This window comes from Melospiza georgiana, chromosome 3 (assembly GCF_028018845.1).
Source record: "Melospiza georgiana isolate bMelGeo1 chromosome 3, bMelGeo1.pri, whole genome shotgun sequence".
NCBI lineage: Eukaryota > Metazoa > Chordata > Aves > Passeriformes > Passerellidae > Melospiza > Melospiza georgiana.
Genome location: NC_080432.1, coordinates 11,158,939 through 11,184,290, shown reverse-complemented (window position 1 = coordinate 11,184,290; position 25,352 = coordinate 11,158,939).

The following is a 25,352-nucleotide window of genomic DNA, read 5'->3' as shown; positions in this document are numbered from 1 at the left end:
GGAGTGATTCTAGAAGTTCTTGTAGTTTTTAACACACCAGTTTGGACTCTCTGATTTTGCTAAAAGCGTCCTTTTGTGCCTGATAAATGTTTGTGTTTGTCCTTTGCAGCCTGTTCTTCCTCTACCATTTGTGTATGGTTTTTGCGCTGGAGCTGTGTCAGGATTTCCCAGTTTAGCCAAGCTGCTCTGCTGATAGGCAGAGCACAGGGGTGGGGCTTTCTTGTTCGGAGAGGAACACAGCCCTGGAGACATCCTCAGCCTTTCAGAGCCCACGGGATGCCATCCACCAGTTCCCTACAGCAGCATCATCTGCTTTCCTGAAATTCAGGGTCTGTGCTCTGCTCCTTGCCTTCCTCCTGTTCCTCAGGATCTTGTTCTGCTGGGTATTAGAGAAAACCAAAGGTGATTCTTTTGCATGAGTGCCAAAATGGTTAAAGTTCAATTGAAACATTTTGAATATCATTTGGAAATGTCAGATTTTGTACAAAATTCTTCCTGTGCATCACATTACACTGGTACTGCTGGGTTAATGGTAGGACTTGATCTTAAAGGTCTCTTCCAACCTTGGTGATTCTAAGATCATGGAAAACAGCAACTGAGGAAGGGAAATTTGAAGAATCCATTCCAAAAGACATGTCTAAAACTGTAGTGTCAGTCAACCAGTCCTAACCAAGAGAAGATTTCCAGTCTTGGGGACCAAAGTCTCCAGAACAGCAGGGTATGAGATTTCATGCTATGTGATTCAAGTTCAGAAGGTTTCATCATCATCAGCTCTCTATGAGAACTCCAGCCCAGGTTTGGTCATGAAACCAAACCCCAAACGATGGGCTAAACCTAATTTAGATCTGGATCTGAGCACCCACTTCCTTTTCTTCATTTCCAATCAAAACAGGTTTCAGTTTTGGTTGGTTTGAATTCTTGGTGAAATCTCTTGTTGGTTATTGTTGACTTTGTCTCCCATCACTGTCTGTGATCTCAAAAAAAACCCCAAACAAACAAAAATATCACACTCAACAACAATCCCCCCTCCTCTTCACAGGACACATGTTTCAATTAACCAAAACCACTGTCAACAAATGAAAGGATGACAAAACAGTGGTGGTTTCCTAGCCCTTGTTTTTATAGTTATTAATTATATTTGGTTTTCGTCCTAAAATGGGATGTAAATATTTCAGAAATCAGGTGAATTTGTTGCTTTTATAATCACATTTTATTGGATAAATGGCAGAGTATATTTAAGTGGGCATAAATTCTACCCAAATATTTTAAGTGGTTGTGTTAGCAGTCTGCTGCAGATGTGTTTATTAAATCTGGCACACAGATGACGATTAAAAACTTGTTCTTCCCTCCAAATACTATGCCTTAAAAAGCAAATCTTGGGACAACTAACACACATCTGACTTAAGGCTCAGTTTTGAGTATAAATCCTAATGACTTCATTTAAATGAGTAAGAGAATTGGACAGTCAATAGAGAAATAAATTTATTGATCTTGTTCAGGTTTGTATACCCTCATGGAACTCTCAGATACTTTTACAGCAGATTAATTATAAGAGTTTAAAGCCAGGTCCTGCTTGGATTCTGTCTCTGATCTTCTTGCTGCCAAGCACCTTTGTTTTCAGACATTTCTGTCTCAAATGAGCACCTGTCATGAACTTCTTAGGAAAAAAGCATGTGTTTTATGTGGTCATGCAAACAAATAGAATAATTGGCAACTAAAAATGTCTGTTTTGTTTTATAGTGGTGCTCCCCTTGGAAACAGTGAAAGGGATGCTCTAGAGGTAGTCAGCCCCTCAGACTGACATCTCTGGAACGCCCACAAGGTGCTCCATTGGAACACATTTTTAAAGCATTAGTAGTGCATTAGTGAGGAACAAAATCTATCCTGAACTGAAGATGTAGGTAGGTAAGATGAGTAATGTAACACACCAGAGGAAAACATGTGGAAACCCACAGTGTCCATCTGTTTAAGGGATTAGATAGATTTGGAACCTGTCTCTTCCCAAAACAAGGGAAAGAAGCTGGCAAGATGTGGCCCAAGTTTTTTTCTTATTCACTGTGGGGACAGATGGACTTTGGGCTGGACAGCAGTAGAGAGTTAGTCTGTGGTGTGAGGGTATCTCAGTGACTGCAGGTGGAGAGGGGAACCTGGAACTCCACTGGTGGTTCCCAGTGGGGTGCAGCTTAACCACCTCCCTTTACTTCCAACACACCATTTAACCCTGACACAGCAGTCTTGGCATGAAATGCTAACATTTTATTGCTTGGGGCAGAGGAAGCAGCTGTTCTTCTAGGCTCTGTGCTGATTTGTGCTTTGAGGGAGCCATCCTTTAGCCTGGTGGAATTTGGTGAGCAAAGCCAGAGCCCACGCAGGGCTGCCAGGAGCTGCTGCCCAGATGGAGGCACCAAAACCAGGGAGCCCTGGTTTGTCTGACGCGACCCATTCACCAGCTCGAGAAAGCATTCTATAAATCGCTGGTTTTTAGGGGTCAGGCAGTGTTTACATACACAATTCTAGTCTGTGTGCAGACAGAGGCTGGCACCATGCCAGCTGCCTGCAAATTCAGCCCCCCATGCTCAGCTGGTGCACATCACTGCAGCCCCAGTGACTGCAATGGACTGGCGCCAGTTCGCATTAACTGAGGAGCTGCTGCATTATGTGCAACCATTCCTTCTACCCCCCCTTTCCTTTTTTTTTTTTATTATTAAAAACATGGAAATGTCATTCTTGGTAGCTCACAGGACCCCTTATTTGGGAGACCTTCCTCTTCTCCTTTGATATTCTTTCTTTCCTCTTTAGATTATTTCTATTTCTACCAAATTTAACATATATTCCCACTGGTTTTCTGAAGGTAGTCTGTTGGGGTGCCTTATACTTCTTGACCTACCTCTGAGGGGCTCACATAGAATTTTGGAAGTTGAAATGTCAGTGCTGTAGGGTAAAAATTCCTTAGCTTTTGATTAAAATATGCATTATATCACTGAAGTGGTATCCCTTTCACATTGCTGTGACACATAAGCATGTCCCACAAAAGAGCAATCAGAGGAATATTTTTGGCATTTCCCAGGAGCTCATGGAAGCAGTGGCTGAAAGGAGACTGCTGACCAAAAGCAGCCAAAAAAGATCCTTCTCCTAAATTTAAACTCTCTCAAGGCAATATATAATAAAATGAAAGCTGGCTCAGGCTATGATGCTGTTGGGTGAAATGGGCAATGAAGTCTTTAATCAGCTTTGTCACAAGGTGCTTTGGCCCAGGAAGTGTGCATTTATGAGTATTCCACACCTGTCCTTTCATGTAAGTCCAACCTGTGTAAATATTTCCTCTGCACAAACACATGTTCACATGTCCATTCAGTGTCCAGTGGGTCTCTGAAAAGTGAGAATCTTTCCTTTCCTGAACTGATTGAAGTGTTCTCATCTAGTAAATGGTGTGTAATTGCTTAAAGGATGTTTCATATTGCTTTTGAATTTCTTTTTAAAAGCTTCTTTGAACTCTAAGGATCCTTTCCCATAAGTTTTTCTTCCTTAATCTTCATGTTGTTGTCTCTTATCCTTGAGAAGATGAATGCTTTGGAAACCTTCTCTGTTCTGTGTAAAAATTCTGCCTTATCTTCATCTTTGGACATTTTCCAATTTTAAATGAACTTGTAGTAAGCAATGAGTGTTTGAAGAAGGACTTAATGTCTAATATTGAATGAGTGTCTGAGTTTTTCCTCCTAATCTTTTGTTGCTCTCTTACCTACCCTGTATTTTCTCATGCAGTCATCTTGAATCACATACCCACAGTCTGGCCAGATGTTCAGAGGAGCTCTGCTTCTATTCTGGCATTTCAATAAGTGGCCAGGTTTTGTAAAGTCCCTGCTGTGTGTCTGAAATCAGAGTTTCTGGGCAATGTAAACTCTTGAATATCAATGTTGCATGCGTAAATTGGAGAGAGTTTTTTTGAAAAGCAGGCTGAGATTGGGATTTTCAAAATCTATATCAGGTAATTTCCCTATTATAACTTGTCAACTTGAGGTGTCAGTGGCCTTCTCGCAAGTGTTGTGTTGTCCTTAAAACTCAAGTGCATGGAAAGAAATTCCTAGATATAGGGAGGCGTGGAAAAAAAGCAACTGTTGACAACACAACAATTCATTCATTTCCTACCATCACAGGTCACGTACTGTATTTGAAGTGAAACAATAAGGCCATTGTTCACACGGGGAAACAAGCACCATTTATGGAAAGGTTAAAGGACTGGAAAGGTTAAAGGCTGGCTTGTTTTTGGCAAGCTGTGGTTTGTCCTCTCAGGTGAAACGGGATGTTTGATGCTCTGGCAGCTTGCAGAGGAGAGGGGAGGCAGCTGATGCTTCTGGCCAATCTCACCTCACTGTCTCCTTGTGCTGTGTCCAGCCCTGCTGTGAGCTCTGCAGGGAAGGGACCCTCACCCTAACCCTCCTTCCTCTGTGTTTGTTTGGTTGGTGTCTGATTACATGCAAGCCAGATTTCATCCCAAAGCTGCCTTCTCTTCATGACACTTTAACAGGTACAAGGAGGTTTTCAGTGTTATAAAGGAGGTGCAAGGATCAAAATCCCTGACATTTTGGTGAAATTGGCTACTTCACTGCCCTTCAGAATCTCTCTTCTTTGTTTTTTCCACTGACAGGAAAAGGCAGCTGGGGTTGGGAATTTTTATTGAGTCACTCTCTAAAGCCTGTTTCTTTAAGGAACTTTGGATCAGGACTTTTAGTTCCCCAGCCACTTGGATTTATCAGCATCTGAGAGGAATTATAAGGATCACTCCACATCAGAAATCACTTGTGTCATGACTGATAAAGTGATATTAAAAGCTGCAGCAGTTGTCATCTATCAACTCCTATCTTCTCTATCAGCTGTACTTGTCAAGTTCCAGTGTTTGTCTTTCTAGAGTATCCAGCAAATGATGTTTTATAGCCAGGCTAAAAAAAAAATCTTTCTCATTAAAAAGTGACTTTGTTCTAGATTGAAATTCAAGAAAATAATTTGAAACTCCCAACTGGAAGTGAGGTATACAAGTATTTTTTAGTCAAAGGTGTGGATGGAGAGAAGAGCTCAAATGTAATATTGATGTTCATGCTAGCAAGCACAAAAAATATTAATCTTTTAAATTGTGTACGTATTGAAAAAAGTATAGGGAAAACTGGAAGCCTGTAAGATACTGGTTTTGAAATTCAGTGCTGATGTTGTTTATACAATTGTGTAAATGCTAGAATTCTGTCATTATGTTTGCAAAAACAAGCACTCAAATGTTGGCAGCATGATTATGACATTTGGGGGTCTAATTGTGCAGAGACATGGGTTTCAGCAGCTGTTTGTTCAGGCTGGCCATTACTGGCTCTGCCTTTTAGCTCCAGTGGGATCTGAGGGTGCAGGCACAGAGTTGCAGAGTCAGTGGTGATTGGGGTGGGGCTGTGCCCAATCACCCCTAATGGGGCACAGGTGAGCAGCACAGGTGAGCAGCGTTGGAGGGAACGAGGGCACACAGGTGCAGGGCATCAGCATCAGGGGATGAAAGGGTGGGTACAGAGGCAGCAGGGCAGATACTGCAGCCTCCTGAGGGGATGTGGTGTTACTCTGTGTGGGCAGACTGCTGAACCCTTCTGAAGAGGTAAGGTGTTATTCTCTTTGGGTTGAGGCTTTCTGATATTGTATGGTGATACTCTGTGTGTTGTGGACATCTCAGCTGTGACATGAGAGTTCTCAGCACTTCTGAAAGTCAGCCTGCACTACTAAGGTGTCAGAACAGCTATGCAAAACTTGGGTTGCTTTCCAGGCTTGGCTGTATCCAGTGTGCTATGTTCTTGTGCACAACACATTATAGGGATAAGAAAATGCATGGTTTAATAAACCTGATTCAGACTTGCACCCATGCTCCTGTGGTGCAGGGAGCCATAAAATTATTTCCCTCTGTTCCAGCTGTATTTCCCACATACCACTGTCCTGTCCCACACCAGGTAAAAATAGAGTCAGGGCTTTGGAGGCTGGCCTTGCTGTGAGAGTGTGATGTGAAGTTTCAGTGCAATCCCCCTGTAGCCCTGTGTTTACACAGCCATGCTGTCCTGGGACAGAGTGGCATGGATTGCAAGCATTCTTGCTGCGAGGAATCCGGCTCTGACAGGAATAGCTGATTCCCAAAGCTCAGCTCTGTCTAGAAAACTGGCTCAGTTATCCAAGATCATGGCAGAGGGCAAACACTCCTCCAGCTTACCATAGAGTCACCATCAAAAGGAGCTTTCTTTCAGGGGTGTGAGTTCCCAAGCAGAGTGTGTTTTCCCAGGAAGGTTTGGTTCAAAGCTGATGGCAGGGTCTCACTGTCGGTGTGAATGGTTTAGGTTGGGTCTGTTCCAAAGGCTCCCAGTGCAGCCTGTGGCAGACACACCAGAGCACACCAGCTCCCTACACTGGGAAGTAGCTGGCTGCGAACTGTTATGGATTCATCCTGGGTATGGATTCCTGCTGGGAGAGGGCTCTGGCCTGTGCACTCTCAGTGCTGGCTTGGCACTGGGCCTCTCCCTGCTGTGGGTCAAACCCTACATTTACAGGTACCCTCAGAGACATTTGCTTTGGGGAAATAACACCACACAAGTAACCAGAAAGCTGCTGACTTTAAATGCTATGTTTTATTGTCAAACCTCCTCTTTCAAAACAAAGACCTTTTGTGATTTCTCTGGTGGAGTGCAGTGCTTTGGTGTGTGAGGGGGGACTGCTGTACATCAGCACACTCCACATTTGGAGTGTTGCCCTTCAGCCATACCCCTGCTGGGGAGGGATCACTGTGCTAGAATCACAGTTCAATGAAAATACAGTTCTTCTTAGCAGATGCTCAACCCCTACATAGCAATCACTGCCTGATGTTTGTTTTGCAGTGGTTACTGAGAGCTGTTGAGTCACTGATGTCTTTGTTGAGAGTCTTGGTTTGGGTTTTTTTTCACATAGTGCCGTTTGATGAAGCCAAAATCTGATTTTCAATGTCTGTTGTTTTTCGTGGGCTTTTAGAGAGCTCCCCTAAAAAGGCAGCATTAACTGGTTAAGGGCCAGTTAGCAAGGCCAGACAGAAACACCAGCAGGGTGTGTGAATTCTGACTGTCTTCTTCACACATGCAGAGGTCAAGAGGCTGTCACAGCATATGCAGATAGCCAGCCCTAAATGTTTGCAAAAAGCATGAGTGTATTTTTAGCATGATCCTTGGTAACCCTCTACTCATTTTCAAAAATGACTAAGTGAATTAAGATCCTAAATTCCATTGTTTTAATGTGATGTTATGCCAAAATCCTTTGAAAAGGTGGTTTAGGATCCTAATTTGTTTTTCTGCTGCTGGACACATTAGGCAGTGTGCCTAAGGGAAGAAGAATAGGGCTGAGTCAAGCAATCCAGGTGCAATTTTGAACTATGACAGGGACTTTGTACTGCCTTGAATAAGTCATGCAGAGATTGCTAGAGAAAAGGATGTGAATTTATGGCTGGTGCCCACATGTTCTTTATTAGATTTTTGAAAATCTCCATTTTCCTGTCAGATAAGCCTGAAAGTGCCTCTCTCTCTCTCTCTCTGCTGATGAATTTTCTGGGTATCTGGCTGCTTGGCCCTCAATGTTAGCAGCAATTTAAGAACTCATGACTCAGCTTCCCTGCATGGACAGGGGCTCCCCTCAAAGGCAGGAGGGAGCTGGCTCTCCAAGCTCAGAGCTGGGTTTGCTGGTTTCTCTGAGCATTTCTGGAGGAAAACAAACAGCCAGTAACCAGTGTAGTGGGTATGAGATGGTTACTCACAGGGTTCTTCCCATTTCCTACCCTGGAGTCCATAATGTGCATTCTTGTGTCAAGAGCTACTGTTGATACAGCACCACAATACCACAGATTTAAAAAAGGAAGGAAAAAAATCAATTAGATGCAATTATAATTAAAGTGTACTGACTGCAAGTTTGTTCTGGCTGATTGGACAAGCTGAATGAGAAATTTCTTGATCGTGAAATTTTGTATCATACCACCACATGTACAATCCTTTGTTTACACAGAAACCCCCATATTATGCTCTGTTTATTTTAAAAATCAAGTTCTATTTTTGCAATATAATGACATGCCAGTAAAACCAAAAGGAGCATTGGCATATTCATTCACTCACAGCCTCCTTTTGTTACCATCTTTCCCCTGGTAAATGAAATAGAAATTCATGCCTTCTAATAGGTTCATTTGTAAACTCAGCGGATGTGGGCAAATGAGGGGCAAGTGAGGCAGCTGCATGACCAGGATTCCTGACTTGTGAAAGCAGATTTTTGGCAGTGGCAACCAAGTCTTTGGTTTGTTTTGGTTTGGCTGGTCTCTATTAAGGCCCCTGTTTCCTCCTTGTTCTGGCTGCTGCTGAACTGCTGATGAGTCTGAGAGGGCATCCCAGGGTCATCTGGCTGAGGCTTTGTGGGAGCTTGTGCATCCCAAAAGGGACTGGTCTCACTGGGCTTTACCTGGTTCCCTTGCACAGGATAACCTGTGAGGCGCTGTTTCCCAGTAACTCCTAGACACTTCTGGGGACTTGCAAACGAAATCTGCTGCAAGGTTTTCCCACTGTGGTTTCCTCTGTCCTTCTGAATTCCGGTCAAGATGTGATGTCCTTCTCAGATGGCTGCTTGGCTGAGCTGGGGGCTGTGGGGTTGGTGTTTGAGCCAGTGAAACCATATCAGAGCTCTTCCACCCTGCTAGGGTTTAGGCTCCTTTGGTGCCAAGGAGGAGCGGGCTAGCAGGTGCTATTTTTAGGAATTGCTGGAGACTTGAAGCTAAGAAGTGTAAGCTCAGCGCTCCGGAAAGCCTCCAGCAGGATCCTGTCAAGGGCTGGTAAGCCTGGATCCTCCTGTGCTTTCACAAGTGTTGCTCTGAGAAAGATAAATAGTTTTCAACAGACCTGTATTTGTGTGGTGTTGGTTGCTTTAAAGGGAAAAAAAAGAAAAAGAAATGGCAGAATGATTCTGTCAGACTATAGTGATTGTGTGCTTGCCCAGCTGCAGGTAGTGTGGGCCTTTGCCTTGTGGAACAACCCCACGTTTCAGAGGCTGGCACAATGTCATTGCTGTGTTCAGCAGCCCAGGCTTCTCAGAGTTGCAAAGCACCATCCATTCAACAGTGGCAAGAGATCATGAGAAAGTTTGTGGGTGTTTACAGGAATTTGCAAATTTCCCATTCATTTGCTATGAGGTACTCACATGGGCTGGCATTTCCTGACCCAAAAAAAAAAACAAAACAAAAAAAAGGATGGGGGTGCTGGGAGGGAAGGGAAGAAAAGCACTTGTCCTACACCAATCATGTGCTGATACAGCACCACTCAGGGGTGCAGGAGGTACAGAAGGGCTCTGAGAGGGTCCCTGTGGATAAAGGATAATGGACAGATGCTGGTGTTCCTGCAGCCAGGCCAGGCTGGGATCTCGGGGTGTGCATGGACTGGATTGCTGTGCAGGAGGTGCTCTGTGGCACTGGTTGCTCTTGGATGCCCAGGCTGCATTCACAGCTCCCAAGTTCAAGCCTCAGCATGCTGCACACCCACAGATTCCCACAGCCTGGGCCTGCAAAATGTGCCCTCTGTCAGAAACCTCCCAGCCCTCGTGTGCTTTTTTTCCCACCACTGCAATAAGCAGCTTTGTTCTGAACAGAAGATGGAACATAGCTAATTTTCCCACTGTGACCTGGACCCTCATGTGCTAAACTTGGAGTGAACAAGTATTATGTGATCCCACCCCCTTGATCCTCATTTGCAGTGGGACACTCATGGCAATGGCACCTCTAAATTTTCTGGAAATTATTTTAGCCTTTTTGCCTGCCTGCCTCTGTTGTTCTTGTGAAAACAGGCACAGATTTTGCTCATTGCTCCTGGAGAAGTATCTTCACAAGAATAACTCAATTAGTACAAACAACAACAAAAATTTTACACCTATTCTCTCTTCTTTACTCACCTCTGCTAGTTTAATATTCCTGAATATAACAGAGCATGTATTTAGTGATTCATCACAAACCACAAATCTTTAATAACTTACTAATTTGGGAACGTCAATTTATGTTCACCAAGGTCCTTTTTAGTGAAATACAGGCCCATTGCTCTAAAGAACTGGAAACCTTTGTAAAGGGAGTAGAAAAAGGCTTGGTGTGTGAAAGGGAAATAGTCAAGGAGAAGTGGCCAGAGCTGCAGAAATAATGACAGAAAACATCCAAGTGTTATTTGTGAAGCTCTGCTGCTCTGTGTCCCTTTCATGGGGCTTTGCTCACGTGTTTAGCATGGTTGTTTAGGAGGTTGTTCTTTGCAAAGCACAGCTTCTGCTCAGCTGAAGGGCATGTACAGTCCATACAGGACACCTCTGGTGGTAACAACCAGACGTGTGTGCTGGGGTTCATGAGGTATTACAGCAGCACTCAGACTTGCTCCAAATCAGGAAAGAATCCTTGGATAGTTTATCCACAGCAAATAACTCAGCAAGCCTGTCCCCTGTGCCCTCCTGCTCTGTGCAGACTTTGCACACAGCAGTTCTGTCTGTGGAAAGAACCCACCAGTGAAGGCCCCCCATTCTTTCCCAGTGGAGACCACCAACCCTTCTGTTGCCACGACTCCTCCAGGCCTATTGTTCCCCACTTCCTTTCTCGTATAATAATTCTGACTTCCGTGACCTTTCTGTCTGCCCCTCCAACATGGATCTTAGAGCACCTACCACAGAAACAAAACTGAATCCCAATGATTATTGGTCTTCATTCCTTTCACCCTAGATGGAGTTGCATTTTCCTTTCACTCCATTTCCGTTTAGACTTTCTTTTCCAATTCCTTTAAACTGTCTGGCTCGGCTGCCCAGTTTGCAAAGGCCTCTTGTGCTCTTTACTGTGTTTTTCTCACACCCTTCTGAAAGCCACAGGGTCAAAACAATGCTTCTAATCTTGTTTGAAATCCCATGTGTGCTTTGTTTAGTTATGGTTTTGCGCCAGGTTTTTTTGACTGATTTTTTTCTTGTAAGTGGGGGTTGCAGTTTCTTCTCAGGGGTTGAAATTCTGGTTTCATAGAAATCAATATAAAGCTTCAGTCAGACCAGGATTATGTCGAGAATCCTGAAAGAAGGAAGATTGTTATTGCTTCTTGTTCCCACTTTTCTAGAGTTCTAGTAGACTGTATAGAATTTTGAGAAATAGGAAAAGCATTCTAGGTAAGAGTATAGATAAGAGCAAAATTTCTTTTAGCCTGTTTCAGAAGCTTGGGTTTGAAATTTTTTTTCAGATGTGTTGAACCACAGTGGATTTTTTCCCTTAGCTTTAAATAGTACATTTGTTTTTTCTGCCATTCTGCTGTCCTTATTTATATTGAGTGTGTTCCAAACCCCTGTGAAGTTAGTGGAAACACTCTGACTGAACCCAGTGAACTCACCTCAGAGTTTCCCCTCCACCTGAAGTCAGAGGGAAATCAGGAAGGCTGCCTGTGGCATGGGAGACTGACGGTTTCAGGAGAGAGGGAAGCGTGCCCTTATCCTGTGCTCTTTTCCTCATCTGAGGGAATGCTGCTTTATGAGGATGTAAAGGACTCTGCTTGTGCTCCAGTGCCTACATCAGCCCTCAGTCTTACACTTTGCACTAATGGCACGTATTAAATCCATTCTTGTAAAATAGCTAAAGGTGATAAAAGATCAAATACATTGAATTATATTCATTTTTACTCTTTTGGGCTTCAGTCACCTTTTGCTGCTTTTTTAAGCATTTTTTGCTTAAAAAGTAAATCCATCTGGAATAGGTAGGTTATAGTCATGTTTACACCTCCCTCTGAACCATGTAGGAGAAAAATTAAGAGGTGATGCTTTGAGTTCAGGCAGAGGCATGAAATGGTGATGGGGAACCAGCTGATTATTTTCTTCTATATACCGTGAAATTCTTATTTTGTACACTTGGCAAAAATTGTATAGTGGAAAAGTAAGCATCACCATTGTGAGCTGTCTCTAAACGTGGCCAAGAACAGGTGAGAAATTATAAAATAAAAAAAGGCAGCAGCACTTTGACAGGATGATTCTTTTGCAACAGGAAACTCATTCCTAACTGGAGCTGTGCATGAGACACCAGGCACTCCAGGCTGAATTTGTGGCACTAACTGTGCCCTGGGGGGTTGCTGACCAGTGAGGAGGAGCAGCAGAAAAAACAATAAAGCATTTTTATTAGCCTTGAAGTCAGACCAGTGGGAATTTTCCAGAGAAGGGCCTACCCTAGCTCTCTTTCATGAACTAACTTCCTCCAAATGATTTGATAACAAGGGAAATGACAGCAATCAGAAGGAGGGGACGGGGCGGGGGGCAGAAAACCCTACTGTCTGTTAGTTACATGGATGCTCTGGAGCTGTCAAAATGTGGCATTCCTGTCAACCCATGGCTGTCAGTGGCTGTGGGTGTCTTGTCTCCATGTCAGGAAGCTGCACTGCTCCTTGGACCTGAGCTGGATTGTGCCAATGACGTGCTGTGGAGTGTTCTGGGTTGGGAGGGACCTCAGACACTCCATGGTGCCACCTTCACTTTCCACCAGACCAGGCTGCTGAAAGCTTCATCCAGCTGGGACTGGAACACCCCAGGGATGTTCCAATTCCATCCACAGCTTCTCTGGGCTGTTCCAGTGTCTCACAGCAGAGGATTTACTCCTAGTACCTAACTTAACCCTGCCTCTGCCAGTTTAGAGCTGTCCCCCCTGCCCTGCCACCTCATCACGATGATCATTGCAGCCAAAGGTCCCAGACAGGGCAAAGGCACTGTGCAAATGGTACTGAGAGACAGATCTCAACAGAGGAAATGCTCTGAGTTATTATTACTGGTGTCTGATATTCTCACTGGTGGGACTGTGTCTGCTGCTGCCAGGTCAGAGTGCTTTTGTTTGCAGCAGCATCCCAGTCATCCCAGGTGTGAGGGATGCTGCCCTCTGGTTCAAGTTCTGAGTATTTTAATCTGACAGAAATAAAGATCAGGGATCTCCCAGAATGGTTCTGGCTGATACGCACCAGCACTTCTAGAAAGTTCTTTGAGTTAGGCTTTTCTTCTAGTGTCTTACTCTGGTCTGCTGTAAAAGATAAAGATTGATTTCAATGGGAAATAGATAAACACCTTCAAAGATGTGACTTCAATGAGAAATAGACACATAAGTACCTTTAAAGATTTGATTGAATGCTGGATCCATTCTGCACTGAAATAACAGCATGCTCTGAATTGATTCTGCTGAGCATACTCAGATCCTTTTAAACTAATGCTGCAGCCAAAGCTTTAGGCACTGCAGAAATGTGACTCTAAGCCAGGGTTCTGAAGGTCACCTGGCTTTTAGGATTGTCTTTCACTGAAGGTGAAACTACTCTTCTTTTTTGTTTTTAACCAAAGGCAAGAACTTCTCAAGTACTGAAAAGTAGCATCAATGGTTCAACGAAACTTTTACTGCAACTGCTGACTTGAATTTTGAGAGGTTTTCTTGTATATCAAAGCCAAGAGACTTAGCTTATGGGTACCTCTGTACAATTTCTTGACATTGGGTTTTTAGGATGACCATCAGAATTTCAAACCAGTAAAGTTAATCTAATTGTACACTATTCTCTCTTCAGTCTTTGCATGCTTAAAATAACCCAAAATTATTTCTGACTAAATATACTAGTAAAGAAACTGGAAATACCACAGCTGATGAAATGAGGACAGGTTGGGCCAACTTTTTTTTCTCTCCTTATAATTGCCAGTTATTGACTTCCTTTTTGTCAAGGTCACCAGAAAGCTATGGAAAACTTTATCCCAGAATATTGGGTTTACTGGCATTTCTTGAAGAAAAAGCGTAAAATACGTGAAGAACTTGCAGAGTCTCTGCCCTGGAGTCTCTTTACACGAAACTATTTTTGTGATTAGATGCTGGACCAAGCTGCTCTACAATCTTTCCACTGCTATTAACTGTAAATAACTTCCAGCCTTGCATTAACCCCTTCAGCTCCTGACAAGCCAAGCTGTTCTCTATCTGCCAGGCCTAATGAGAGAAACAGATGAGCTGGGAATTTGAAGCAGGGTCTAAGGCAGAGCTCTTTTTTTCTTGGGACTGTGTTTATGAACTCTTCTGTAACTTTCTCATTCCTGACTCCCCTTAGAGAGTGCAAATATTTTTATCGGGTTGAACATTTTTGGGAAATACATCCATGGTCATGTCTGGATCTTGGTCTTGTGCCTGCTGAAGCAAATGACAACGTTCTTGCTGGCCTTTGGGAAATGGCTGTGTGCTCTGCAGGCATTGACCTGAAAAGACTTTAGGATCTCTTTGATAGCCCAAGCTGGAAATGTAGCTCTAAACTCAGTTCCTAATTCTGTGTCGTTGTCCAAGGACCTCAGATATGAGTGGAGCCTGTAAATGCTAAAATAAAAAATGCTGATAGGAATACAAATATGAACACATGTTAAGGAGGAAGGCAGCTCTTTTGGAGCAAATCTTGAGAGGCAAATTCTCTAGCCCTGTGCATTCCCTTCTGGAATGTCCATGTGATGCCAAGATCATGTCTCAGTCCTGACTCCTAAATGCTCTGCCATGGCTTAGCTGCAGATGGAATCGGGCTGAGAATTTTCAGACGCCTTTGTGGGCACTAAAGACAATGGAAGCACAGGGGAAAAGGCCACGCTTCAGAGCTGGTGATGGTTTGGGCTCTAACATTCCAGGATTAAAGATGCTGCCATCCTATGAATCGTGTGTACCTGTCAGGCTGCAGCTGGGCTGGGCTGTAAATGCTCCAGTCACTCATACAAAGCTGAGGAGTGACCCCATCGTGGCTTTGGGGGATGCAGGCTTCCTTCCCTATGCAGGGCAAGTTTCCACCTCTGCCTCTTTATCCACGGCAGTGTTATGATGTCTCCTATGAAACACAGAATCTCACATTAAGAACTCTCATCAGAGAAATACACTATGAAGTGGATTAACTGAAGATAAATCTTATGCCACATATTATGGATGAGGAAAGTTTTATACTTACTCTCACTTTGCCACAGAAGAGGGGGAAAGACCATTAAAAAATTCTTGCACTAAAAACATTCCCAGGTGCTCTTGAGTTTTTTTATTTTCCTCTTTTAATGGGAATTATGCCACAGAGGCACTGGCTTATGAAGTTCATTAGGTTTTAAAAATATGTTTCAGCCTCTTGTCAGAGAAAATTAAAAATTGGCAGGAGGTCACATGGGAAAATTCTGGCAGAGCTGAGAAGTGGCTCCAGTCTCCCCATGGTCCTTGGAAAAGGATTCTGGCTTTTCTCTTTCCTTCTGGGTGTTGGACAAAGTCCTCCAATCCAGCATCTGCCAGCAGAATATCACCACCGGCTTGAATGAAAATTAGGTTGTGTATCAAAATGATGAGTGGATGTGTTATCACAAATTATCTAAAGGTACCCAACTGCCCTGGCTGGAATTCTGGTCCTTACAGTTTTCCACAGCACTTTTTGTTCTCATTCAGGCCATGAGCATCTGTAGTGAGCGTTCTTCTCGATTTTGCAACCCAGGAGCAGCCTTGGTTTTGTGGTTTTTCTTTCCAAAACCAAACCTGTCAGCTTTCTGTCTCAACCACGAGGGGAGAACTGAGGCCTCTCGAGGCCGTGCTCTGTGCTTCTGCCAGTTACTCCCCTCCCATGGTGTCCCTACCCTCAAAAATCATCATGATGTCCAAAATAACTTGTCTTCATCAAAAGCTGTGATCAAAAAGAAATATTACTAAATCTGTGTTTTTACTGCTTGACTTTTTTTTTTCAGGACTCCACTCCATGGGCTTCAGATCACTACCTGGGAAACTGCTGTGGTTAGAACTACAATAGGCTGATGGATAAATAAATCTTCTTTCCCATCCTCTTTGCTTAATCTGGGATTCCCAAAGGCATTCACACATCAGAGAAGGTAAGAGCAAAGCTTTTTCTATTTTTCCATTCTGTGTTTTCATCCCAGAGCTTGGCTGTGCTGCTTCTAAGGATGAGCCTGTATTGTTTTGGGACCCAGTCAGACTGGGAGTTCTGAAATGGAAATTGTTGTTTGTGCTGAGCCCCACACAGCAGAGCAGATCCCATTACAGGTTTGGGGCTGGGTCACAGGGAAAACAACAGGTGCTTGAAATGTGCAGAAAGAGGGGGGAGATCAAAGGAGAAGAACTGGGAAAGGTTTAGGCTGGGCAGAGCAGGGGAGGCTCAGCCTGGCCATCTAGTCCAATGCAGATGTGATGTTTTGCCTGTCTTCTGTGGAGGCATAGAAAGGAACAAACAGTGAGAAAAAAAATAATTGAAAGTGTGGTGATGGTGGCTTTCAGATTGAGAACTACAAGGTTGTATTATTGGTGCAGAAACTTTGGCTATGTATGGAGCCCAGAACTGTTGTAATTTTGCTCTCATAAGCAAGGCATCTGTGTATCCAAATGAAGTGTCTAGGAGAAAATCTTTTCCAGATTAAGCTAGAAGACTAACATTTGGTGCTGGAAAGATACACTTCTCTGCTATGGTTTCTTCCTGATGAGTTTGCAAATCTCCCCTGGATTGTTAATTCACCCTTTCCATTTAAAATTTGAGAGGCAGAATGTTTTCTTTTACCATTTTGTTGATGTGTGCATGTCAGGGTGAAAAAGGGGGAAGGAGGAAGCAAGGGATGGAGATGGGCTCTTGTGCCTTGCTTTAAGGTCATGTGTTAAGCACAATCCCTTCAAATTCATCTGTAGAAACTGTGTCAGCATCCACAGGGGGCTGCTGTGTCTGAACAAGACTGCTCAATTTGTTTTTGATTAAGCGCAATTATTTATTGTGAGACATGCAGTACAGGTAATGCCATCTGAGTCTGGCAGGGAAGGTGTGTGTTATGATTTGGGTCTGCTGTTATGATTTGTCTTAAAGTTATCTCCATCACCCAGTTTTTTTGACAAAAAAGGAATGTGTTTTTGGGATGCAACTTAAAAAGCATTATTTATCCTGACCCAAAGAACAGCAAAAAGAGCAACCTTGAAAGGTTTCTATAATGGAAATGAAACAATCAACACAGAAATATGAGGAAGAAATTACACCCATTAAATACATCTAGACTGATGAATGATATGATGGCTGCCTATTCAAGTTGGAAATTTTACACATGATTGAAGCTTTATTTAGTCTAATGAAATGTGCTTCCTGAATGCTGCATCTGAGTGACGGCGTGACCTAGAGCACAAAAGAAAGTATTATGAGATTAGACTGAGATCATTCTCATTTAAAGTCATTGTGATATAATTTTACGTTTTTAATCAGCAGCATATACTTTTGTGTCCATTGCCTCTTTTATTGCAAATACCTTCTCAGGTCTTGTCCTTCCACAGGCTTGTTTGAAGCCCAGCACAGATTAACAGCAAAGGGGTTTGGAGTTCATTGATCCTTTTTGGGCTTTTTTAATCCCCCCAAAGTAGTGAATGGTGGGAGGGGAGGAAGCTGATCTTTCAGAATAGGCTCATCTTGTGCTGAATTTTTCCTGAGTTCCATAGGACACTTTTTGTATTTTAGCTTGAAATCCAGCTTAAATACCTTGTTTGGCCCATGAAAATATTGATGGCGTTGTCCTTTAAATCAGTGAAATTAGAGTTATTGGTGGAGCAGCTGATGCTAGAGAGATTCCCCTCAATATCTTGGCTCTGGCAGCTGGCATTTCACGAGGGCTGTGCCATTTTACTGATTTACATCTCTGGAAGTTTGGACCTACATCCTCTACAGCACACATTTCTGACCCCACCTCACCTTCATGAGCTGGGCCTTCACTTTGAAGCTGTTTTGTGTACCAGGCTGGAAGGCAACTCCTCACACAGAAATCCAGTGTTTGGATTAAAAGCTATTAAGTCACGTTGGACTCAAGCAAAACTTAACGTGGTTCATAATACAATTTTATGAGCTATTGAGATTTCTGGCACCATAAAATGAGTTTGTTAATGGGTTTCAGCAGTTGTTACTTAAAGCGATGTTAAAAAGTAATGAAGGGGGAAAGTGAATGTGAAGGGTGAAGCTGCTTCTCAAGCCTGCAGTTCTGTCCTGAGCATTAGCAGGGGTAAGCAGGCATTAAACAGGTTCAGAGTGCTGCCTTTGTGTGCAAGAGCTCACTGCAGACCCCATATTTTCAGATGAATATGAACTTGCTGACCACAATCCTGACTTTTAGCTTGTTAGTGAGGTTGACTGATGAACACCCAGGACCAGACAGATAAGCCAGGCCCTTAATCTACCTACTGTATGTGTTCAGTCAGACTAAAGCTTTATCAATCATTTCCAACTGCATTTCTAGGGCATATTGTATAGCTTCTCATTACCATAAATCACTGAATTTGGAGCCAGTAGCAATTTAACCATCTCATTGGTGAGGCATCTGAAGGTGCCCACGTACCTGTAAGTACCTTAATTTGTGCCTGTATGGAAAATTCATAATTCGCTAGCACATTTTCTGGTTTTATTGCAGCCTGTAGTTGAAATTTGGGAGGGCAAAAGAAAAAAGTCAGGAACAGCCTTTCAATAACAGTTTTTAAAAGATTTCAATTTGAAATTTGGTATAATTTTCTTAGATCACTTTTTAACTCACTGCATAGATATCTTCTTGATCTGGCTTGTATTTCCTGCTTCAATGAAAAGGATAAAGTTAAAAAAGGGTATTATAAATGCATGTGCCAATTGCAGAATAATATCTAATGCTGAGAGAAAAAAATATATTTTCCCAAAGGAGACTTCCCCATTTTTTGCCTGTCATATTATTTTTTAATTCTGTTTTTACGCATATAGTTGTGTAGGTTAATCGTGTATTTCATGAAAGTAAGGCAGCCTTCTACAGGTAGGGAGGGCCACCTTGCCTGATCATTTTTTGGTCTATTTACAGAATTTAGGCTTCAGATGTGCTCAGATCATTTTTGTTCTGTTTCAGTTATTGTCTGGTTTAAAATTCAAGGCATGAGATCCAACATTCCAAAATCTCATGTTAGCATTCCAAATCTCATGTTAGCACTCTGGATTGTGACAAACTCAGGTACTTCCAGCCATGAGAGATTTGACTCCATTTGGAGCCTTGCTAAGATGGTCACAACTGCAGGCATAGACAAACTGTCCAGCCACTGTTTCCCAGGAATAAATTGAATATCATGGCTTAGAAGCCTTCATATTTGTCATCAGAATTTAGTTTTTGTTGTTTTTAGCTATTTTTGTACCTTTTTCCCCTTGGTGGCCGTGGTGAGTGTACATTGGTGTGGAATGTGAGAAGCTGGTGCAGCCTATGTGAAGTCATGCAACATTCGCTTAAGTTAAAGCTTATCAAACCCAAGGTTTTTTCATTTTTTCACCTCAAATTACATTTTGTGGTCTATTAAGCATCATTTTCTGATAACTGATGAGGCCCGAGTGCATTCCCTGCCGTATAGGGCTGACCTAGGTTTGGGCCAGGCCTTGTGCATTATAAACCTGTCAACAGATCCTGTTTTCAGCTGCAGTGCAGCGCTGAAGGGCAGCGAGGAGGAGACATGATAAAGTCTTTGGGACAAATTACACATCACAAATTAATTATATGTAATGCTTGGCATAACAGACATGAATTTTGGGCAGGACCATAATGCTTGTTTTTACTGCCAGCAATTATCATGTGCTTTAAGTCATGTCTTGGATGAGGAGCGGCTCTCGTGGCGTTACGGTAAATGCGCTCAGCGTGAGCGAGCACACACCTACGGGTTTGGGCTCTGCCTGAGGCCATGGAGTGCTTGACTGTGGACACACTTCAGGTGCCTTCAGAGAAACCTGGTTCCCATGATGACTGCAGGAATGAGGGGAGCTGTTTCCCTGGGTTTCCATGAGCTTCTGGGCTGGGGCCCAGAGCCTGATCTCATCTTTGCCTCAAGGAGATTTCTGACAACATGCAGGCTTGGGCATCCCAGGGATGCCAGAGTGCTTGTAAAGGGCCACAGCCAGGCCCTTTATTTACAACTAAATGACTTCCCCAACGTGTTCTGGGGAGCTTTAGGCAGCTGGCGGTTTGTTTCACCTACTTAACATCACACTGACAAGAGCAGAGTCCCCGTCCTTTGACAGACAACAGATCAGCTGGTTACAAGTGTTGATCAGCTGGATAAAAGCACAGGGTGAGACTACGCTAGGACTGAAGTCTGGGGTTTGTGGACTGTGGGAAAATTAGTTTTACAGACTTTTGGGTCTCCTCTGCTGAAATGTAGCTCCTGATCACTGTAATTTTGGATGATGCTTAAATGGTTTCTCGGACTATGCAAACCACAGGCTGTCCCAAGCTTTGCCAAAGAGTGAAGAGCGGCTGAGAGGCTATGCTTCTGCACAGCATGTTTCTGAGATTTGTCAGCTCTGTCACACTCCTCAGACCTGGGGGAAGGAATGGAAAGGGGTTTCCAGAGATATTCTGTTCATAATTATGAGGAAACTCACAGCCACACCACATAAAAACCTTCTAATGGTTCTTGCACTGGCACACGAATGGTAGCGAGGAGGATGTAGTTTAAAAATACAACACAGACTTTTTTTCTTATAAAACATTTCAGGAAATCCTGCATTTTAGTGGGAATCTCTCACCTCTGAAGAATGCTGCATTTGAAGAATTTATAATGCTCTATTATCTCTGGGCCTAATTTGCAATATACTCACGTAAAGTGAAATTCAGTCTGCAAAGATACTTCTTTCTGAGCCTTCTTATTGCATACCTATGTAAATATTCTTATGCAAGTACAGACAATAATTACAGCTTAAGGCTATATATATTACAAGCAGGGAATTCCTCATACATTTAAATACATATTTTAGAAGCAAACCTGGATCTGGTTTCAAAATCCAGAATGGATTGACACCAGTTTACATCATCAGTATCTGGCCTTTCAAAATTCAGAGAACCCATTAAAAATAAGACTTGTGGTGGGGGGAGGCTGGAGTTGTATCATATAGCAAGTGAGCACAGGAATGGCTGGCAGGAGAACGCTATGCTGCAGATGAGCTGGATGGGGGACAGATTTGTACTGTTGTAAAACACAGGGGAAAAGTCCCTTCTGTTTATTTCTTTTTTTCACCCCCTTATTAATTTACCGCAACCACAAGCCATGTGTTCCAGTTCCTGTCTGGGAAAGAGGCTGGGGAGGCTGTGCTGTGACTTGGGCCAAGCAGGGATCTGAGAGCAGCCAGAAAACCCCAAGAAATCCTGAGCTGCTCATAAAAGAGCCGAGCAGAATTGTTTGTAAGGCCCTCAGCACTGGGACAAGGCCACTCTGGTCGTGCTGTGCTCCCTGTTCCGTGTTTGCAGCTGTAAGGAAGGACACCAGCTACAGGTCACCTGCACAAAATGCTTTCAGTGAAAGCTTATGCCTTGGAATTGATTCATGGTGCACCCAAAAGTCTGTTTGGTGCTAGCAGAGCTGTGGCTTGTGTGAAATATCCCAACATACTTTGGAAGGAGTTGTTGTGCTTCATGTAGGTAATACTGAAAACAGGAGAACTCCTGCTTTAGCTCCTCCTTTCCTTTCTTGCTCTCCAGGTGAGGGAAGCGTGTTGCTGTTTTTTATGCAACACAGATTATTTCCTCTGACACATAAAGGATCTGTGACAGGCTTGAGGCTCCCTCAGGTTCTTCCTTTTTACAGCCACTCCTGTAAGATCAAGCCTCTCACCTGCCCTCAAATGAAACCTTGCAGTATCCTAGGCAGGCATGGAGATATGTTTATGGTCTGGATATTATAGAGTAAAATCTATAAACTATCAGTTTAGCAGGCTTAAAATCAATATATTGCTTTTTATGTGGCTCACCTGTGATAAAGATGTGATGAGTAAAGTTCAGTTCTCACCTGAGCACTCTCCCTGTGGCTGTAGAAGGCTGAGCATGATAAATGTGAGAAAAGAGCCAGGTAAGGGGAAATGTATCTAGGAATTAGTGTAATCTTACCTATTGCTGCTGGTGAGACAGCAATGAAATTACTTCTCACTGATAAGATTGATAAGAGTTGTTGATGCATGGCTTTAAACTTCTGTTGTAGGTTAAAATATCTACTTTTTATCCAGTGTTTACGTTAAACTTCAGTATTTTTTTCTTCCTTTTTTTTTAATTAACTCTAGCCTTTTTTATCCTTTTTTTTCTTTTGAGTGCCTATTTCTATTTTGCTACCAGTCGTGAATTTAAAAGAAATGTTTGCCTTTTGGATTTTTCTATCCCAAGCTTAATCCTTCCCAGAGACTCAAATGAGATCAAGGTCAGGTTTTGTCATTAAAGATGGAGAGGGCAAATTTCTTTCATAGAATGCCTCAGCCACAGACATCTGACAGAAAGGCTGGAGGGATTTAGTGATTCAGGTATAAAGGAGGAACCTGTATTTCATCGTTTTCCCCTTAAATTTGAAAGAGCTAACACGTTTAGACTAGAGAGTAATTTATGTATATTGCAAAGACAGACCAGTCAACAAAGAGCCTTAATATTTACTCTTGGCACTAATGTACTGCTTGTCAAAGAAAATTCTGAACCCTTGCTGAAATATACTTAAATTTAAATTGTGTATACAGTATGTGATTACATCCATAATGACTATATCACCTACGTGTGCACAACTATTCTGTAGTGTTATTTTTGCTCACATCTGGGGCTGAGACTAAAAACATTTCAAATTCCATGACTTTGATAACAAAAGTGACAGAAATTTTTACTTTTTAACACCAATATGGAATTTTGTTAGGCATTTCCTCAAGGGGGAGATTCTGATTTTGGAGAGGGTTATTGTGCTGTGAACAGTGCTCCTGGTTTAGGCAACTGGTTAGGCTGGTATAAATAGGGATCTGGATGTGTATATATCCTACCTCTTTCTTTTTTTGTGAAGAAATTAGTTTTCGGAGGTGTTATTGCTCCTCTTTCTCACACAGACTCAAATCTGTACAGTCCACATGCTGCTAAGTTAGAAAATGTGTTTGGGTGCTGTTTGCTAAGCAGGTGTTGCCCATATTTACTTCTGTCTGTGCCCTTGAAGAATATCATGAGCCCATTCTTCATGGGAATGTTCCCAAGCATGAGAAGTTGCCTTGATTGGAGCACTCTGTATGTGGAGATGCTGCAGTTCAGAACCCTCCAGGTGTGCCAGCCCCTGATTGTCACCTGTGTAGGTGACACAGCTGATGGCCAGAGCTGGGCTCTGCATGTTCCACGTGGTGTTCAGCCCATAGTGAACAGCCCAAAGCTACTGGGGCTCATGGGAAAGGCTCCTCTGGTGCAAAAATAGGAGGAACAGCCTTCTGACAAGAGCTGGCACCTTCCTGACAGCCACATCCTTTCACACTGTGGTGTAATGCAGCTCAGCCTGCTTTAAAGGCCCAATTTGGTGGTGGTCCTGCCTAATCTCTCAGTAGATACTGATCCTTATCATAGAGTCATAACAAACTTTGGTGGAGTTGGAGGGGGTCAGAGAAGCCTTTGGCTTGGTTTAGAGCAAGTCTGACGTGAGCATGGAGATGGTCTGTACTCTGAGCAACCAGCCTTTTTTGTGTCAAATTTGAAGCAGTTGGTAAAATTCAGTGCAGCAGTTGGTAAAAATGTTAAACCTGTCCCATTTACCCTACCAGGAAAGGAAAGAGCTTTGTTTCAATGAGACACTCAAAATGTCAGACTTACAATTCTTGTACTCGAGGGCATTCTGTTTAGTGCTGTTGTGCCTGCATCTGAAGGATAGGAAATGGTGCTCTGGTGTAATTTCTCAGGCAAATGCAAGATTGTCTTAGTGACTTGTGACCCCCTGACTCGGAGCCCGAGGAGAGAAAAGGCGAAGCTGTTCAGCGATTGGAGGGAAGCGGGGCGCAGTGTTATCTCAGAGCTGTGATATTTGGCTTCCAGCGGCCACAGAAGTTGACACACATCAAAGGTCAGAGCAGCTGATAGCAGACAGGAAGGATTAGCGTTGACACGGCAGAGCTGACCCTGCCAGCGGCGAGGCCGGGCTCTGGGATCAGCGCGGGCGTGCGAGCTGGAGGTGAAGGTACAGGGAACACGGGACATTCTCCTGCTCATTGGGCTGACAGCTCAGTCTGCATGCACGACAGTGTTTATTTACTCATTGTTGTGTGATGAGCAAACAGAAAGATATGCCTGCTTCAGCCCATGCTGATATGGGTGCTAACGCTGTCTGGCTCCAGCTGCCGCGAGCCAGGACAATACAGCACAAAAACTTCCTATTCACCATCACTTCTGAGTCTGTCCTGGAACAGATATGCAATGACCTCAGACCACAGTTGGGTCTAATAAGGAATTTATCTTCATGGAAATGTGACCTCTTGCTACCAGAGGGCTACAAAAATACGAGTAACAATGGGTAAATGAAGATAAAGGTTTATCCTGGCCAACTGTTGCATTTTCAAAACAGTTCAACCCTGCCATGAAAAAAACTGCTGTTTGACATAGGACGCTGTCTGAAACTCTTAAAAAAGTTATCCAGGTCACTGTGGAAAGAACATGCTCTTGTTATTTGTTTTTATAAGTGAAAACTACTGGATTGATTATTTTTTTCTTTTGAATGATGCAGACACTCAATAGCAGTTTTCAATTCCCAGAATCCACTTTGGGTACAGGAAAAGAGATTTCAGGAAATTCAGTTTTTCACCAAGGAATTAGGCTTTTTCCTCTCTTAACCTCCACCCTCCAGACTAGGAGTTCACACTCTGTATGTGCTTTTAATCTTGACTTCAATATATTTTACTGTGGCCAGCTTTTAGTTACAGTTTAATAACTTCAGCTTTATTTCGCCCCAGGCCATATTATAATGAATAAAAAGCTTTTTCTATGATTTAGCTGAATTTATGCGGCTGCCCTTGAAACAGCTGCATAACTCTTCCTACTGACTAGGAAGGGTAGCAGTTTACTCAGCACAGACTGATGAGCTGAATTCTACTTCCAAACTCAGTTTCCCCAAAAAAATTGCATGAAAAAGAATGCAGATCCACGACCACGCTTCCTGATACCTTGTGAAATATTGATCTTTCTCAAATTAAAATTATCTTCACCCCCCCAGAAGCAATTTGGACTGAATAAGGACTGTATTTTTGTCTGGTTCTGTGTAGAACCTTGTGCAATGAAACCTTTAATCTGATGAGGGTCTCTGATAGACTCAAAGCAGCTGCTTCCCAGTTTGCAGTCTTGTGCAGGAAATGTGATTGAACATGTGCAGAAGCTAGCACCAGCCATTGGTTATCTTACACTTGACCACTCCTAGGTTGGTTCTTCCTGTGGGCACAGCTTACAAGCAGGTCTGATCCTTCATGGCTGCATCCAAATCTGCAGAGAGATGTCAGAGTAAACTGCAGGGCCTGTGCAGCGGTACTGACAGCAATGATGGGCCCAGCTCAGAACAGGCA